The 19,844-nt window shown below is 27.5% G+C and overlaps 1 protein-coding gene across 2 annotated transcripts in view; it reads right to left on the bottom strand.

Annotated features, from left to right (window-relative positions):
* The window catches only part of LOC142327602 (clarin-3), a 107,095-nt gene extending 88,674 nt beyond the window's left edge, over positions 1-18,421 (bottom strand). The window contains exon 1 of one of the 2 annotated variants that reach the window (XM_075370809.1): positions 18,009-18,421. The gene's annotated coding sequence lies outside the window, so the exon portion shown is untranslated. The remainder of the gene's footprint in view (positions 1-18,008) is intronic. The other variant, XM_075370803.1, reaches the window with a different exon arrangement.
* Positions 18,422-19,844: the final 1,423 nt, after the last annotated feature.

Raw genomic sequence — 19,844 nt, forward strand, 5'->3', positions numbered from 1 at the left:
GTAGAACCACTTTTAAACTATACTTGGACGAATCTATGAAAAGGCGCCAGTCCTCAGATTTATTAACTTGTCAAGTGCAACGTAAACTCATCAATATTTGTGCAATATACCGATGTCCATGAAGGCTCACTGTTCAATATTAGATATGATGTCATAATATGCGCCTATGATATGATTTAATTCTTTGTCTAGTATTGTTTATTTGTTGCTTACAAATTATGTTAACAAAGTTAAACAACAAAAAATTAGTTAACAAAATACATAACAGAAGTTTAAAATGCTAACTGTACGTTAAAAATGAAAAAAAAAACCTTTAATTAAAATGAAAAAAAATGGTTAGTGATAGAATGATTCTGAGTTCATATTCGTTTTCAGCACCAAAAACCACGTTAAAATCATGTATCGCACGTTACGAAACAAAAATTATGTTTATCAGTGTTATGAAGTTTTATTATTCTAGTTACAGTTTTAGTTATATTCACGGCAGGCTATGTCTTTAGAAACTCACCGGGTTGATCTTGAGGTGAACGCGTCTTTCGAAATCAGCTGATCCGGAAGTCGACAGTTCCAGCGTTCAAGTCCTAGTAAAATCAGTTATTTTTACACGGATTTGAATACTAGATCGTGGATACCGGTGTTCTTTGGTGGTTGGGTCTCAATTAACCACACATCTCAGGAATGGTCGAACTAAATAATTAAACGTCATGTGTTTTGATTCTTCTTACTATGCAATTTATGTATGTAATTAAACGGTTTTCAGAAGTAATACAGGTACATCCTTTGTCATCTAATTGTAATTAGAATCAATCTTCATAAAATTGATTACTAACTCAATTAAAATTTAATTAAAACTAAAAGATTTTAATCATCTTTAAGTGGTGAAAACAAACTTCAAAATTTTCTTGGTTTAAAAATAACGGATTTGTAACAAAAATAATGAAACGATGTAAATAAATAATCGAATAAAATACAGGGGTAAAAAAATAACTTTTTTTAAATGTAAAAATATGAAAAACTACGAGCGGCTAGAATTAATTACAGGCTTAGTTTTATTTAGGTGCCTTAATAACTATATCATACAGATAAGTTAACATTTTCTTTAAAATATCTAGTATTTTTGATATACTAACAAAATTAATAAATGTAGATTTAATATTAGTTAAACATATTAAAACAAATTAAATATAGACTATTTAAAATACGAAAACAAGTGATCTGCATTGTCATTATTTCCAAGGAATGAGAATTTTTCCAATAAAATTAACAATGAGTAAGAATTTTTTCAAATAAAAATGAAAATTTACAGTCTAGTTGTTTTCTGTAGAAATTTTTCATTATATCGCAATCTCTACTTACTGTTTCTCTTTTATTACAATATGCTTTCTTTATTTAATACTGCTGTACAATTATAAAAAAAAGGCTATACATACTCAGTAGTGTGAAGTACGTTAATTAGCCTAAATCGCATTAAAGTAACAAAAGTGAAAAAGCAGTAATGGTTTTAGAAAGTGTCACATAACGCGCGAATTTTCTGTAAGTTTTGTATTACTTCATTGTGTGTGTGAGTGCGAGTATGTGCGTGTGTGTGTATATATATAAGTATAAATTTTATGTGTATGTGTGTGCGCGCGCGAGTATTTTCTGTGTGTTAGTAATGCATTATAGATATTTTTCGTTTAAGAGTAAAGAATGTAACAAATTGTACAAAAATATAATTAAAGCAACATATATAATTATATGCAAAATTAACTTCTCATTTTAATGTTTAAGAGAAAACTTCCTGCACTTTCACGGGAAAAATAGCATTGTTTATTTTCTAGAAAATTCTCACGTCTCTGAAAACAGTATCTGCACACACGTTTAGATACTTTAAAGCTTGTCATGTCTAAATTTGTACCACTGTTCTTCATTTGGTTGTAGAAATAAGAAATAAGAACCAACTGAAATAAATATATATAAATAAATTGAAGCGGATGTAAAATAAGCCCCCAGCGAAACTCGTAAATTAAAATTGATATTTTAACAATGCAATGCTATTGACTGTTTATTTTTTACTGGAATATTTTGGGGAAGTCCAATTCTGGAGGAGTAGGACTAGTTAGTTAAAATAACTATTAACCTAATCTAATATGTTTTGCTTCAGTTGAATCTTTTTATTGTAAAAGTTGTTTATAAGCAAGTTTTCTTAAGTTGTATAAACGATTTTGAGCCAGGAAAATTATCATATCTACGTTTGTATTATGTACAGCCATGTAGACACGTGTTCTTATGTACACTTGTAAATTACTTTTAATAATTATTTGATTACCAAATTTTCTTGGTTTAAAAATAACGGGGTTGTAACAAAAATAATGAAACTAATCATAGAATAAAATACACGAATAAAAAACATATTTTTTTTTTAAATGATAAAAATATGAAAAATTAAGAGCTGCTAGAATTAATTGCAGACTTAGTTTTATTTAGATGCCTTAATACTTATATATTCTCGTATATAAAACAAGAGAGTAAATTTAATGTTAATACTTCGGCAATAAACGGTGTGAGTTCGAATGCTTTAAAGTTTAATTATTTATTTTATCATAATTTCTTTAAACATGAGTAAAATAAGAAAATTAAGTGACAAGTAATTAAAAAAAAGAAAAAAAAACAAATTTCTGGTTAAATTCTTAAAAAATAACATAAATAAAACAGAATGTAAATAGTTCTAGGATGGTAACTTCATTCGCTTATTATTATAAGAAGCCACAAATATAGTTTTTAAGAGGGATTTTCTGCAGAAAATTGATAAAATTTATTTTATGAATTAAAGTATTATTATGAATAAATTCATGGCCTATGTCATTTTAGAAAAAAATGAACTAAGACTCATTTTCAAAATTCTCAGAGTAATTTAAGAAGAAAATTTTAATAGATATTTGCTAGAATATAGTCGTTTCTTGAAAGACTAAAAGGTATGAAAAAAAAAAACTGTAAATGGGGTAGTACAAGAATATAGATTACTCGTTTAGTTACTATCGCTTAATAAAAACGCTTTCCTTTATTTTGGTTTATTGGCTTCAGATAGGCTGGTAAAAGAAAAGGGAGCTAGGATAGAAATTTTTACTACATAAATAAGATCCCTATATATTAACATTATTTTTCCAGTAGACGTTTCCATTTTTAGAAACGATCGCACCATGGCACCGTTATTGGAGACCCTCGTTAGTTACAACATAAGACATTTTTTAATCCCATTCATGAGCACTCAGGGATTTCAAAGACCTGGGTAACCATCCAACTTTAATCTTGATGATAGTGTAGTAGCACAGACAGGATTGTAGGAGAGAGTATAAACGAGACTTAGATATAGCGCATCCCGCAATTGTGCATGGCTCCAAATATCTGGCATTAATCTCTCACAATATTTTGACTCATAAAATATTACCATTAATTTGATACAGTTTTCGATTTATCCCGATAGCACTGAGTTTTTCTACATGCTAAAAACGAATCACTCCAAGCACCTCACATCACCTCACTTAATAAAAACGCTTTACTATAAAAACCTGATTATTTTTCCTCAGCCAGTGGAAGTAATTATCATTGGTTCAAATGTCCTCGTAAAATAGGAGTGGTTTTAAAAAAAATTTCTGCTGTTTGAGATATCCTAGATTTACAAAATAATTTTTGTAATTTATGGCAAATAAAACAAAATTATAGCTAATTAGAATGAAACCTACTCCTTATGTCTACAATATTAATTCTAAACTGGATGAAAAAGATTCCAACGATGTGTATTACATTTCAAAGTACTATTTTTAATGCAACGAATTTGTAACACGTGGTTACAATTTGCGTGAAAAGTTTACATCGCCTGATAGAAATGTAGAGCTATTTATTACATTTTTTGGGGTAGCAGAAATTTTCCTTTTTATATCCTTGTAATATCGAAAAAATTATTGCTATTTACTACTTACCTGAAGCGTCAGTAACGGCACTGTAATTAATTGATTACGTTAATTTTAATAGTGATTTTTCATGTAAGTAAATTAATGTAATATTATATATATATATATATATATATATATATATGTGTGTGTAGAATGTTTATATATATATTCTTCCTCGTAATTAAGACATAAATTTGTTTTAAGTTGACAGTGCTAGTTTAAAATCTGTAGGTTTTATTGCTTGCCTACGTAACTAGCTGAGTCACCTAACCCAGAGAGAGAATCCAGTTCCGGATGGAGGTCGCTTGCCTGTATTCAGGCATCATATTCATATCGGCTTGCATTGTTGTTTCCCACTAAGATTTTTTTTTGATTATTTTAATAGATACAGAACGCAATTTTTTGTTGTATTATTCTTATTAAAACTTCTAAAAACCAATTTTAAAAATTTAATTAGCAAAGAAAAAACCGAAAACGTTACTGGCGGAAACGTGAAAATCCTGCCGTATTACATACTTAAACAATAATGACAAGAATTTTTATTATGGATTTTAAGCAAAAACCTACCCACAATTGTTTCGTAAAACAAGTAATCTATGTTAGTAAATATCAACGCTGTCGATAATAATATATAACATGGCAAAATTTACACAATAATTATATTAAGTATCATATTCATAATGATAAAATACTACTTAATTTGTTTAAAAGATTGACAATTAATTATCTACTCAGTGAGAAACTAGCAACAATACGTGATGTATAAAAAAATGGACACAACCTGCTTAGTCCACATTTTGGGAGATCACACACACACACACACACACACACACACACACACACACACACACACACACACACACACTTTCACTCACATTACTTTATTCATTCTATTTCACCTTGTGATGAAAATTAAACTTTGGAAAGCGGAGCCACATACTAATTTATTTGAAGTAATACTTAAAAACATTTTTTCTATTTGATATACTTATTTGTCACAAACATTTTTAACATGGTCTATAAAGTGGAGATATAAAATACACTAACAATACTGGCAATTATAAAATATTGTATGGAAAATGATTATTTAAAAAATATTTAGAAACATTATTATTATTGTTAAAAAAATAAATTTAATTATTGTTATTTTACAGCTGACTATCTTATTATAAGGATTTGCACTAGAGAGAATATAATTGTTTATTCCGTACATGGTATCACTGATCAGGGGTTTCCTTATGAGATGAATGAAATTCAGCTACTTTGTTAGATTAAACCAAATTATGTAATGCTTAGTTTTAATAGGCATACTAATAATCAAATGTTAAGAAGAAAAAGTTAGAATCATCGACGCAAAGATACTCAAATTGCAACATAAAAAAGAAAGAAAAAAAGGGGTATGGCAAATTGAGAGGTCTACTAGGAAGACACTATTAAAAGAGCATATCAAAAAGTGTTTAATATTAGCATGAACTTAAAACGATAACGAAAATAATGTTCATTAATACTTTTCATACTTTTCCTAGTACAAAAGACAATTGGTATATGTAGCTCACAAATAAAAGATAAACGTTTTCATATATATATATATATATATATATATATATATATATATATTATTAAAGAAAAAAAAAATGTTATGAAACGATAAAGAAAAAAAGGAAAAAAAAATTACGGAAATTCAAATTTATAATCTGAAACTTCTGAAGATGTGTTAGTACGTCTGTGCAGCGATGAACTAATGTGAGATTTTCTACGTACGTAGCACATACTCAACTACACACTCTAGTACATTTACTACTTATTGTACTACATACTCAATGCAATACAAGATGTACTTACGGTCGAGCAATAAATAAACGATCGTGTTGGTAAATTACTTGCAATAAAACTATCGAGATGAAATCAAGTATCTATGTGAAAAGAACTGGCAGAGCAAGATTTCACAAAAACATGATAAGAAATTTTGAAATAAATATTATTTATTAATTTAAAATAAAATTTATTTTTTTAAAATACGTAAGACTTAAAAATTGATGCGCTCATTTCATGCGTACGAAAAAATATTAAATATCACTACTATTAAATATGAGTATTTAAAAACAGCAAAAGGATTACTTTTGTTATATGGAATTTTCAGGCGTGTCGCAAAGAATTAGAAGAATGGAAAAACTTGAAACGTAAATGTTTTCTAAATATATTCCTATATTCTTGATTCTTATAAAAGTTTTGATGAAAATGTCAATCAGAAAATAAAAAATCAGAAAGCATATTTAGAATTATAACAGAAAAAAATGATGTTTAAAATAAAATCTCTCTATATACATTTTTTTGTAATTGTTAAGTACTTATCCACTTAATTTTGCTTCTTTATCGGTTTTGACATTGAAGTAAATTTGGTGTCATGTAATTCCAGTAAAAAAGGTAAAATTTGTAACATTTTTCAGGTTTCGGAATTACATTCTGAGGTATATTCGTTCTATGACATTAGTAACAAAAAATAGCGGCTTTCCATAAGAAATGGATTAATAACTTCATTATTATAATTATTATTATTATTATTATTATATTATTACAATCAGGCGCTTTTTTAAGTAATTATCGAGTGAGTAATAGAAAATGTCTGTTGTATTTGCTGAAGGAATATGTATAATAGAATACCTAATTAAAAAAATCCCTTTCGGTACGCCGTAAAGCGGAGGTAGATTTCACCGGTGGTAAGTAGGGGATAAAAAAGATTTTAATCTTAAAGTTAAGAAAAACTTCAAATTTACTCAATGCGACAATGGTTGCATGTAAAAAACTTTTCACATGTTTTTAGCATACAAGTCCCATCTTCTTACAATTTCAGCAACATTTTGGTCAACCCTTGACTTAATGGTTGGTCATATCAAGAACTGTTTCAGAAAAAAAGTTTTAGGTAATGTTTAGAGGACTAACGACCACTTTAAACTGATTTGAATTGATTGATTAAACTGTGCCTATTAAGGGAGGTATAATTTTTTATGTCTTCGAAACTCCATTTTTTCCATCCGCTGGGCCAAGGGTTGGTGATATCCAAAACATTTAGTTAAATAAGTTTTAGGCCCATACCGAAAGAATAGCAGGAACTGTAAACGAATTTATATTTTGCATAATAAGAAAGTTATAGCGATATCTTGCTTTTTCGAAAAAGTCTCCCCATTTCCACCCCCATGGTCCGATTTTGGCCGTTAACGAACTCGACCGAGATTTTGGGACGAGTTATTTTTAACTAACAATTTGAAAGTGATTGTGGCAATTAAAAAGTGAAAATTACGGCAATAATTGTGTCCACAAGAAAGTGAAATATATACTCGTGTGTGTGTGTGTGTGTGTGTGTGTGTGTGTGTGTGTGTGTGTGTGTGTGTGTATATATATGTATATAAAATGTATAAATAAACGTTTGAGCTGATGGTGGTTTTGGGGTCTGGGGTCTGGGGGATGTGTGGGGCGAAGATATGTCGAAATTTCCGGAAGTCGAATCATGGTATCCATTACAATAGGTTTCTTATGAAATCTACCTATAACAAGTAACAACAATTTCACGCGTGCTTTAGTAGTTTCTGCAGCCTTTGATCAATACAAATTAGAAATAAAAAGGATAATTCACTACGGGATATTTCATATTGCTCTTACATATTAATTCGAGTCTCAGCAATGAACTTTAAGTGTATTACTTATCTGGAGTTTGTTAATTTATAATCTATTTAGTCCACCGGGTTGGTCTGTCTAGTGGTGAACGCGTCTTCCCAAATCAGCTGATTTGGAAGTCGAGAGTTCCAGCGTTCAAGTCCTAGTAAAGCCAGTTATTTTTACGCGGACTTGAATACTAGATCGTGGATATCGGTGTTCCTTGGTGGTTGGGTTTCAATTAACCACACATCTCAGAAATGGTCGAACTGAGAATGTACAAGACTACACTTCATTTACACTCATACATATCATCCTCTGAAGTATTATCTGAACGGTAGTTACCGGAGGCTAAACAGTAAAAAGAAAAATCTATTTAGTAAAAATATCTGTTAATTTTTTTTTCAAAAAGCCTATAGGAAAATTATTAAAAAGCGGAGTAAGGAAAAACATAAAAAGGTAAAACTCAATCTACCTAGGCTGAGCAATGTATGATGTTTTGAAGGAGATAAAAGTTCATGTAGTTTCGGTGATATATATATATATATATATATATACATATATATATATTGGAATTCTTTGCGGATGTCAAAAACATTACACTAAAAATATACATCACAGTATAAGTATTATTATTTTATTATTATTATTCCAATTTTAAATACAAGTTTAAATATTTCCGAATGATCCATTATTTACATAATAATATTTTTGTTTTAAATTTATTTTAAAACAAAAATTTATTTTTGTAGGTGAACTTAACAGGTTCATCGGGTCCCTTATCAGCGAACATCCGATCAAATAAATTGCTTTGTCTAAATAATGTTCTACAAAATCTTTTTAGAAATTATTTAAACGATTTTCACGATCAGTTGCATTAGTAATAGATCTGAGCTTCAATAAATGTGTCAGCCTTAAAAGTTTTTCCAAGAACCTCTAAATACGAAACGGCCAGTTGACTTATATTTACTTAATTTTCATCCGTGGTTCCGGTTAAGATTTAATCGATCTAAGATGAAATATAACGACTTGAAAAGGGAAAATAAAACAGAATTTTGTTTAAAAATACTTTTAATTTAATGGGCATTTCAGTGAAAAATCTTAAATTAACAAAAGATATAAGGTTTTAGCTGTTTCTTTATTCTAAATAATTGTTGTAAAACTATACGGTTAATAACAAACGATAAAAATGATCAGTGTTAGGATGAATCGTTTTTTATTTTATGAGAACTTTTAACGTCAATTTTTTTCGGCTGTATTCCCAAAAAAGAATTTAAAAATTACCCCTTTATGACCATTACGAGGTCCAAAAATATCTTTGCGAAAAAATATTAATTGCTTAACTTATATATCTGTTAAATTTTTTATCTGTTAAATTATTAATACTTATTATTCTTCTTAAGTATAGTAAATTATACCTATACTCTTTGTAAAGACAATATCCTAGTAATTTTTTGAGTAATTTCAATTAAAAAAAAAGAGAACAAGGTGAGAAGAAAAGAACAAAAAAATAAACGTGGCGAAAACTGGAGGAAACAAAACAGTGAGTTAAACTTTATAAACGCTGGTAGTGTTGTACAAAGAACAGATGGATCCATTAAGAAGTTAATTCTTTCAGGAAGGAACTGAAGAACAAATTTGCCTTTTTTATAATTTTTTAAGCGAGACTCACGTATAGTTAAAAACTTGATTTTAAATCTAATTTATAATTGTTGGTTAAACTTTCAATTTTTGTCGACTTGGTTATATTAAATAAATATTGTATATAAAAACTGTAAATCACACACACACAAATTGAGTGAAGTTATCTTTGATTTATACGAAAATGAAACAAATATACAGAAAATCTGAAAAATCTTCAAAGTTATAATAATAACAGTCATCGTTATTTTATGTAAATTTCATCACTGACCGTTACGTACAACAAAATATTCAAATTAATTTGCCCTAAATAACTACAATACAGTAATTACTAGAAATTATGTCCAGGTACCTATTTTTAAGAAAAACTAAGTATTACCTAATATTTTTTATTTCTACGAAATGAAGAAAATATAGTCGCATATTTAAATTTACAGTTTACTAATATTTCCGATTTTATAGTTAGATTTTAGTTATTAAAAGGAAATTTCACCGTAATAACAAAGAAGAATAACAAGATTGACCTCCTATCACAGCTATTATTTTTCTATCATGAATTCAGTGGCGATAAGATTAATGACCCTTAAAAAGTTTACAATACTGCCGCGTCTAGTTTTATCGGAAATCAATACTTAACAGAAACGCCGCACGAATGAATCCCGAGAAAAATAATTAATGGTAATAGCAATAATGACAAGATATTAAAATTTCTCGCCTGGCCGTCAGAGATTTATTTACAACATGTAATTGAAAATCTAGGTTTCAGTAGGTTAAGAAATTATCACAAAATAAATGTAATAGAGATTACATTTATTACATTTTCGACCAAACGAGTCGAATAACTCTGATGGAAATACCGACCGTATCTGTGAATTTTGTTTATCCTTTATTTCATATTGATAATTATTAGTTTTTATTACTTTGAAACTAAAATTTATTAGCTGCAAATACTAAAAAGGGTCTATGAATCCGTGAAAGAAATCATGTTAAATAATTATACGTAAAATGTTTAAAATATATATGACTGACTATAACACGTTGAGATTTTTTTTATTTATTAATTTTAAAGCGAAATTGTGAAGTTGTGTGTGTGTGTGTGTGTGTGTGTGTGTGTGTGTGTGTGTGTGTGTGTGTGTGTGTGTGTGTGTGTGTGTGTGTTTGCGTGCATATATATATATATATATATATTGCAATAAGATATTTGTGTAAATTATTCTGCCTTCTGGTAAAAGTGATAAAACAAAAAATTCGTTCCGATAGCAAAGTAGTGAAATCGTTCAAAAAGTGTTCATTTACGATAGTAATAAACGAGATTACTTATTCAATTTTCTTTGCACCAACGTGTAAGAAACAATATGTTATCCTAAATGGCGGAACATACTTATTCTACATTATTTTGAATAAAAATGTTATTTATATTTTAACCTATGTTTTGCTGTTTAAAAATATAAAAAAAGTTATTATTTAAAATTGTATCAATAAATACAGTTACAGGTACAATCTACTGCATTTACACCTTATTCTGTACGATGATCATAAATGTAATCAAAATACTTTATGTTCGGCACTTTGTTTTCGTTTAAATAACAAAGAACAATACAGTAGTTTTTTAAAAATAAAATATATTTTTAAAAACAATCTACAAGATCGTTATATATAGCGCAAATATCCTGGTTTAGGTCTACGGTGTCCCTTTACAATACTATCCAATAGTGATTTTTATCGTTACAAGCCCCGTTGCTATTGGCTGTTAATAATGTTCAGTCTCTACCAGCTTAACTTTTAGACAGTGTCAATAAATGAATCCCAAAACGCCAAATAAAACTCTTACCAAAGGAAAATGGATCAGGTTGACTGATTAGTAAATAGATATAAATTTTATTCAACTTATTTGTAATATTTATTCTTTCTAACCTCTTTATTTGTAAATTCTTTCTGACCTCAAAGAAAAGCAAACTATCGAGCTACTAGTTTATGAATATTTTGATTAACAAATATTAAATAAAATAAAGCAATCGTAAATTAATCGCAATCGCTAAATCAATTTTTGTAATATTCGTAAAATTAAATCTTGTGTTATAATCATAACCATATCATTCACGCGTAAACTGCAAATAATTCCGTTATATTTTCAAGAACTGTAAATATATAATTGTAACAGTGACATAAAGTTCTTTATTTTCCACCGTTAGAATGAATGTATCAGTATATTAATTAATTAATAAATGTAAGTAATAAAGTTTTTATTGACCGTGTTTATATTATATTGATATGAATACGGCGGCAAGGGATAAACTAATAAAGAATACTAAAGTAACTGGGGTTCAGTAAACTTTAATATTAAAAGCATCACTTTTTACGAGAAACCAACCAGAAGAGGAATTAGAAAGAAACTTAAATTTACTTTCTATTGCCTACCTTGTTGGTAATTAATTTCTTGGCAATCACTACAAAAATCAATTTATCTTTGGCAGTTTCCTAACGTTAATTAAATTTATGTAGTACTCGTTTTATAAGTGTGTATTTGACAATTTATAACATATTTAGATACATTTTCACTTATTTAAATATTATATCATTAGTAAATTATCTCACATTTTTAAGTTTAAGTGGTGTACATGTACAATATTAATGTTTAAAGAGTATTATAGTTAATGTATTTATATTTAGACATTTAAGGTTTACATTTTAAGTTACATCTTTTACTGATTGATTTAGACTACCAATACTGTTAGAAAGACAAAATATATAAAATAAAACATCTGTTGAAATCAACTGAATAACAAATTTATATGCTTTACATAAGTAAGAAGAAAAGAGCTAGATAGTATATTACCATTAATAAGGAGGACATGAATCTGAACATAGTTATTTGTTGTATGTACATATATGCTAGTGATACATATGTATGTATGCATGTTGTGCGCGTTTGTACATCTGTGTAGCATAACATACTAGATATACATATGCTCTTTTTTGTAGCGGATTGACGACCCCAATCGAAATATATTTCCGATTATTTATTTATTATATGCAATATTTAACATTATTTACGCTAAATCTTCATTGGAATGAGATACTCGCCAATGAATATACCTACCTATACGTCATAAGGACTCACGAACAACACTTTTAAAGAAACCCTAATCTATAAGATTTAGGTACAATTAGCGGTATAGGTTACCCGATTTACTAGTAAAGACGATTATTATGATATATATGCACTTACTTGTAACAAAGAAAATATTGCTGATAAAGTAACTTATTAAATCCGAGCTCTATGATTATTATTCATTACTATTTATTATTGTATTATGTACAACCGATGAGAACATAATTTGAAAGTATTGATTCAATAATTTAACTGTAAGCGATTTGTATAATTAATTTATTTTTTGGTATTTATATCATACTGTATAATACACATTTAAAAATCATTTTTTATTTCATGTTATTAGTGTAACTTTTCTTCAATAATCATGTTATTATACAGAATCTTAGATTATCTTTCTTTGTATAATACACATTAATAATTGTATTGTTAAACTTATTGAGATTACACACAAAGATTATTTATATTATTTCATGTTATCACTTGTAATATTTCATTACAGTATTATAAAGGAAAACTCTTCGGGATTTTTGACGGGCAGCTATGTTCAGTTACATGTCATCCTTATTAATGGTAAATAAACTATCTAACTCTTTTCTTCTTACTTACGTAAAGCATATAAATTTGTTATTTAGTTGAGTTCAACAGGTGTTTTATATTATATATATTTTGTCTTTCTAATAGTATTGTTACTCTAAATCAAACAGTAAAAGATGTAACATAAAATGTGAAACTAAATATAAATACATTAATTATAATATTCTTTAAACATTAATATTGTACATGTACACCATTTAAACTTAACAATGTGAGATAATTTACTAATGACATAATATTTAAATAAGTAAAAATGTATCTAAATATATTATAATATATATTGATCACACCAACAAGGACTTTATTTAAAGATATTAATGATATCAGCGGCATAAATTCTGAATAATGGAAGGTGCACTTTGGCACAATTATTCGAACCATTTTTTTGGTGCATATTTTTTGTACAATTTTTTTTGAAAACTCAATGCATAAATTTTATAATTCTCAACTTTACTTCTACTCAATTCACGTATATTACTATCCGACATAAAAAAATTGATTTGTAATAAGAAAATAAATGTAATATTTACGTCGTTCAAGTTAAGAAAAACATTTAAAAAACATACACTTTGATCGAAAGAAAGATAATGTTACATAATATTATGAAAGGATATGGTTTCCTAAATCAAATCAAATTCGTAGAACAACTCGGTTCTTTGCAGCATAATTTTTTTTCTGCAAATGAAAATTTTATGCCAATAAGATAAAAAAAATTATAGTTTAATTTCAAATATTAATTTTGTTGTAATTTTACGCGGTATTCTTTCCTCTAACTTTTTATGAAAATTGTTGAAACATATATTTATAACGTTAATTAATTTAAAAGTGTTGAAATATTATAGCTCTACGTATATTTTAATTAATTCAGGCTCAGTATCTTACTATAATTGTGGCGCAAGCTTTGCCCGTTTTTTAATTAAATATTTCATCGCCTTAATGTGAAAATTACACTTTGGTACAGTGGTTCCTGTTGCAGGCAAATTGTTAATAGACTAATTAAGACAGATTACATCTTTCTCTTAAATTCTCACGCCCTAGTTTGTATGGCTAGTCGTCACAGTAAAGATTAATTTTTTGAAGATTCATATTCTATACACATTTGTTAATAAATGTAATTATTTTGCATTTTATTCTCAGTAAGGAAAGCAGTAGAATCGTTACAGAAAACACATAATTTTATTTGTTTGGGCTATAGATGAACGAAAATGTCTGAAAAAGAACTTCTCACCCTGTTTTTTCTTATGAATTTTTTTTTTCTTCAAACATTTGACTGGTTTGATGCAGCTCTCCAAGATTCCCTTTCTATGAATTTTTATAAGGTGTATATGTATATATATATATATATATATATCTAGCTTGTTATTGGTTTCATTATTTCTTAAAAGTAACGTTCACTGCTGCCAAACAGTAGATAATAAAAACCTACGCCAACTCGTTCCTTAGATGAAGAAAAATTTAAATAATTTTAGAATCAACAATCTACACCCATTAATTTTAAAAAGGAGTTTTCATCTTAAAAAAGGGGTTAACTTAACTAATTTCAGATGTTGTTCATTTCATAATTGCAAAAACATATCTAACTAAAAAACTATGGTGATGTTTAAAATTAATTACCTTGAAGTTCATATTTGTATCGTTTTATAATCCTTGTTATATCTATTTCTGCAAATTCTACCGAAGAATGTTTAAATCGAAATGAATAATGTATTACATCATAAAAAGGTAGTAATAACTATTTATTTTGGCATTTAATTAAAATTTGCTTATTATAGAATCCAAGAAATACAGCGATTACGAAAATAATCGTGTTTTAAATTGTAATTTTTTATTCAATATTTACGTTGTTAGGTTAATTAAATCGTATTTAATATATCATTATTCATGTGTTTAGTTACTCGGAATTTAAGATAACTGGATAAAATTAAAAAAACCAAGTAACATGTGTCGTATGAAATATTATTTGATGTACATAGCTGTAAAGCAATATATTTATGTTCAAAGTAATTTTATTTATAACAGTTATTACTTGTAATGAAGACAATAAGTTTATCGACCTTCAAAGTACAATGGTATACTGATTTTATGGAACTTTAACTTTTACGGTGAAAATTTTTTATATATATTTGTATATGTAGGAGATCCGATTTTACCGAGTGCCAATCCGCACAGTTTCATGGAAACATATTGATAAGGTAACTAACTCAAAATATACTGTAAAATTTGATATATATACATGTGTGTGTGTGTGTGTGTGTGTGTGTACGCTCGAGTGCGTGTGAACGATTTGGTTATTTGACTCGGGAATGGAAATAACAATATTTTTATTACGTACTTCTTAAACACCCAAACCCATTGCTCAAAAAAGCTGTAACTTTTTTTTATGTACCAAAAAGATATGCAAAAATATTTCTTCTGAAAGAAAATAACTCTTAGTCGTAAATACATGAGGTACATGCTCTCAAAATTGATTTAATAAGAAAAAGTAATAAAAATAGGGTATCTTTTAAAATTAGTATTTGTTTTTTAAAAACAGGCTGAAAGTAGCCTAATAGTTTTTATTACGACAATTGCACACCAATTAATTTAAAGAACTGAATTTAAAACTAGTTATGACACAATTTTTATGTCTTCTCATTGATGAATAAGTGGTATTAAAGTCACTAACTTAGTTTATGTAACTGGTCTGGTACATGAGAAAAAAGCACTATAGGATAAAGAGAAGTAACGAGATGTAGACAAGAATTTTTAAAGATAATCTAATGCACAAAGAACTGGATTTGTCTACGGTAAATAAATTATTTTAAGTCATGAAGGAAAAAAGCTTAGCAACAAACGAATCAGTGCAGTTCAGTACTACCAACATTTAAAACTTATTAAAAATGGTTACACTTTTACAAAAGCAATTTTATATCGGAACTTAAAAAATTACAGCTAGATGTCAGTGTATTCACATATTTTGAATTTTATTTTTTCAGAGTTTTTAAAAAAAACAGATGGCACACTTGCTGTGAAGGTACATAACGGTATGTGCAGCTGTTGTCAGTGTATAGTGAAGACTAATGCTTATTTTATATAAAATAACTAAGGGCATAAAATTATGATATTAAGTATACGACAAATAAATAATCTTACAAACGATTAAATACAATTTACTGAATTATTCGCAGGAAATATCCTCCTTCCTTTTACTGTTCTACAAAACTTCAGTGCAGATTATAATTTTTATGTTATTCAGCTAAACATATTAAATGTATTAAGCGGATGTGTGCTTTTAGGATAAGTTTATTTCCTTTGCATATATCTTTTTTTATAAATTTTTAAAACTATCCTTAAAAAAATAAATGTTTTTAACAACTCAAAATTAGATAAATAAATGTTACAATAATTAACTTTTTTAATTTTTTTTTGTAATCTCATAAGGTTTTAATATGTAAAACTACCATAACATTTTTTTTTGTACATGGAAACCAATCGAACAGTTGAAAATTGGAAAATAAAAAAATGAAAATGTTTTAGTTTTGCAAGCTTGGAAAATGACCTTTAAACTGTAATAACTAAAAGCATTTATTTTCTTAGTTAACATGGAAGCCAAGAAAACATTTTGTTTTTTTCGAAATAGTAATGTCTCATCAATTAATTATTATATGTATATATATATATATATATATATATTTGGTTGTCTGGATTTTAATTTTATAAGGCAATTGCAACTAATAAAAATGATTCCTTAAATAATTCTTAATAATTTTGAACAATATTCTTCTGGTTTATGATCATCAAAGATATCTTCAAAGGCTGTTATTAAAAACGGAAAAAATGTTTTACAATATCCAAGATTTCGATATTTTAAGAGTAAAAGAATAAATATCTAGATTTACTGAGAGACACCATTGGAGGCTACTTCACTATCCAAATTAATTGCCATTAAAGATGTTAAATAGGGAAACTAGAACGTAGAAAGCAGTTAAAAAAAGCTTAAATTTCGTAAAAAGAGCAGATTTTTCTAATTTTATATAATTTTATTAATGTTTTATTTATTTTGTGTGTGTTTTTTAAAGTAATTTCGTATCTGATAATTTCTTTCTTTTCGATTGGGTAATCAACTGTTGGCAATCAGTTGTAAGTGACTGGTGGATAAATAATTATTGATAATTTGTTTTTATTATTTACCCGATTTAGAACAGATTGTAACTTTGACGATTAAAGAAGAAAAAATATTATATGTATATGATTTAATATATAGTTAAATGTTAACTTTTACGAGAAGTAAGACAAACTTTTGCATTTTGCTTGAGCTTTCAGATTCTTTCTTGAAAAATACCCTCACTACAACTAAAAATTCATTATTTAGTTCTGGGTGTTCAGTCGACAGTAACTCTATAATCAGTACTAATGAAGTAGTAAGGAAATCAGCAAATATAGGTGAAATAGATCTACTCCATATCTAAAGATAGTTTTTTTAAAAATAATGTTTAAAAGGACAGGTCAACAATTAATTAGTAAACTTGGGATTGTAAATGGAAATAAAAGTTGTTTTAGACGAAAACAATGTGTTAAGTTTGAGTTATTTACAATTATTAATCTTTGATTTTATTGCTAAAATTAATTTAAATTTAATTGAATCTAAAGGAAGTATAAAAGAGTTTTTTTTTTAAAAATAATAAGTAATTTTTAAAGATACGAAATGAAGAAAAATATAAATTAATGTTTCTACCGAACGTGATAAAAATTGAATAGAGGGATTTATGTAATTAATAGATAATTTTGCTACAGAAATAAGAACTTTAGTAAAATTTAGATCGTTTTCAGTTAGCATATTTTCTTGAATTATTTTTGTTTCCTTGTTATTTAATGGATTTGTATTCAGTGATTATTTTTTCTGAATTGTCACTTTATATTCTGTTATTGAAATAATTTAATACAAAGTATACAGAGAATGTTATTTGTACACATATTAATTATATTTTGGCAGAAATACCAGACAGTTGATCGAGGTAACAAAAGAATAAGTTTATATGTAATTTTTAGGATTTAAATTTCGAAATCATATAACCCTTTTTTTTTGGTAAACTTACATGTTATACTAAATCGTGGGTCGCCGATGAGACGTGGTGACATTGTCCTTAGAGCGGTGCGTGGAACGCTGCTTTTCACTTAATTCACTTAACTATTATATTAACTTTAAGTCACAAAACACAATCCTACTAAAGTTCTATTAAGGAAACATAAACAACTTCTTTTTTTTCTAAAAATAACCGTCGTCAGCCATCTTGTTCCATTTCAGTGAACGTTTGAACCGTCAAATGCATCGCCTACTTTTGAACCGTCAGAGTTGAGGCACGATATAGTACGCCCGTGTACACTGTTCGATTAGGACTGGATGAAAATAACCGGTTCTGTGTCCGTATAGTGATGTGGCATCGATAGCTGAATATTACCTGGCTTACCGAGACAGAAAGTTAGAGGGCAGCACCGCATACGGTCTTGTTCTTGTCATCTCCCACCTGTGTAGGTACTACCTGTTATTGCACTTGAAACATGAATGCTGGTGGGGAAAACATAACCTTTGTTTTGAATTCACAACTCGTAGAAGATTTGTAACTGTTAATACATTGTACAGCAATAAAGACTATACTAAATTGTTTACACTTCTATTCATACGGTGCATTGTTATTAAATATTAACGGCTTATTGATTATGTATAAGCTTTGTTATGCAATTAGCGACAGGTATCAAAATAATAATTAGTACTTTATTACGTTTTAAATAATAACGCATTGTTATTACTTTTATTGAATAAAATGTTGCTAATTTACCAGTTTTGTCCATCTTTTCTTCTACCTTACCGATACAGTTATTATAAATCAGGTTTTGTGTAAAAAAGATAGTTATTTAAACTGTGTTTATTGATGATTAATTTATTTTAACAGATTAAGAAAAAAATGCGGTACAGTTTTATTTCATTAAAAATACTTACAAACTTACTCAGGATAAACAATCAAACGAAATGTAAGATTTGCTCATTAAATGTTGTTTATGTAGAGATGAAAGTAAAAATACTCGTAATTTATGTCCCGATAATCCCAAGTATTTTTAAAATTACTGAAATTAAATTTTTTCCATCAAATCGAGCCGGAGGATTTGAGCTTCAATAGTTGGTTAAAGTGTTTATTTCAAAGAACGGTAAGTCTTTCGCTTTTGCGATTCTTCTACTAATTATCTGAAGGAAATTTTACTTAACTCCTTCAGACAACAAATACATCATGTATCAGTCAATGTCTTTGGGGGTCTTTCATAACTACTATCACCACAATGTCTAGTTTTATTTAACTTTTTATATCTCCCGTCATCGATATGGATGGGATTCCGTAACAATCTTCACTGCATTTTATTTTGATACTGTCACTACGGCTGTGTCTTAAAACTGACACGTATAATTATTTATAAAATGTACATACGAAAAGGATTAAAGGAAGAAAACGAATCTTGATTCTTACAGTCTACATTTCTACTTAATATACAATATCACCATTCTCAGTAGCTAGAGTAAAAGAGAGAAAATGAGACGAAAGTAATAAATTAATAAGAAGAAAGAATAATATAATATAATAATATATTTATAAATAATATAATAATATTTAAACAATATTAGAAAATTAAACGGCAATAAAAATTATGTTACAATTTTTAATGGCATTGTAAATAAATCACATGAAGAAATAAAAATTATTGTAAAAATTCTGTTAATTGCTGGTAAAATACATTCTGTTAAGCAATTTAATAGTCATATTTTTGAGTGAAATTGTTTCTAATTGTTAATAATCATTTACCGAGGAATACTTATTCCATTCTGAGAATAATTAAGATAAATAGGTTTTTTTTTAAGAGAGTAAATAATTTGATGGTCTTTG

The sequence above is a fragment of the Lycorma delicatula genome, chromosome 1 (genome assembly GCF_047948215.1).
Source record: "Lycorma delicatula isolate Av1 chromosome 1, ASM4794821v1, whole genome shotgun sequence".
In the NCBI taxonomy this organism is placed as follows: domain Eukaryota; kingdom Metazoa; phylum Arthropoda; class Insecta; order Hemiptera; family Fulgoridae; genus Lycorma; species Lycorma delicatula.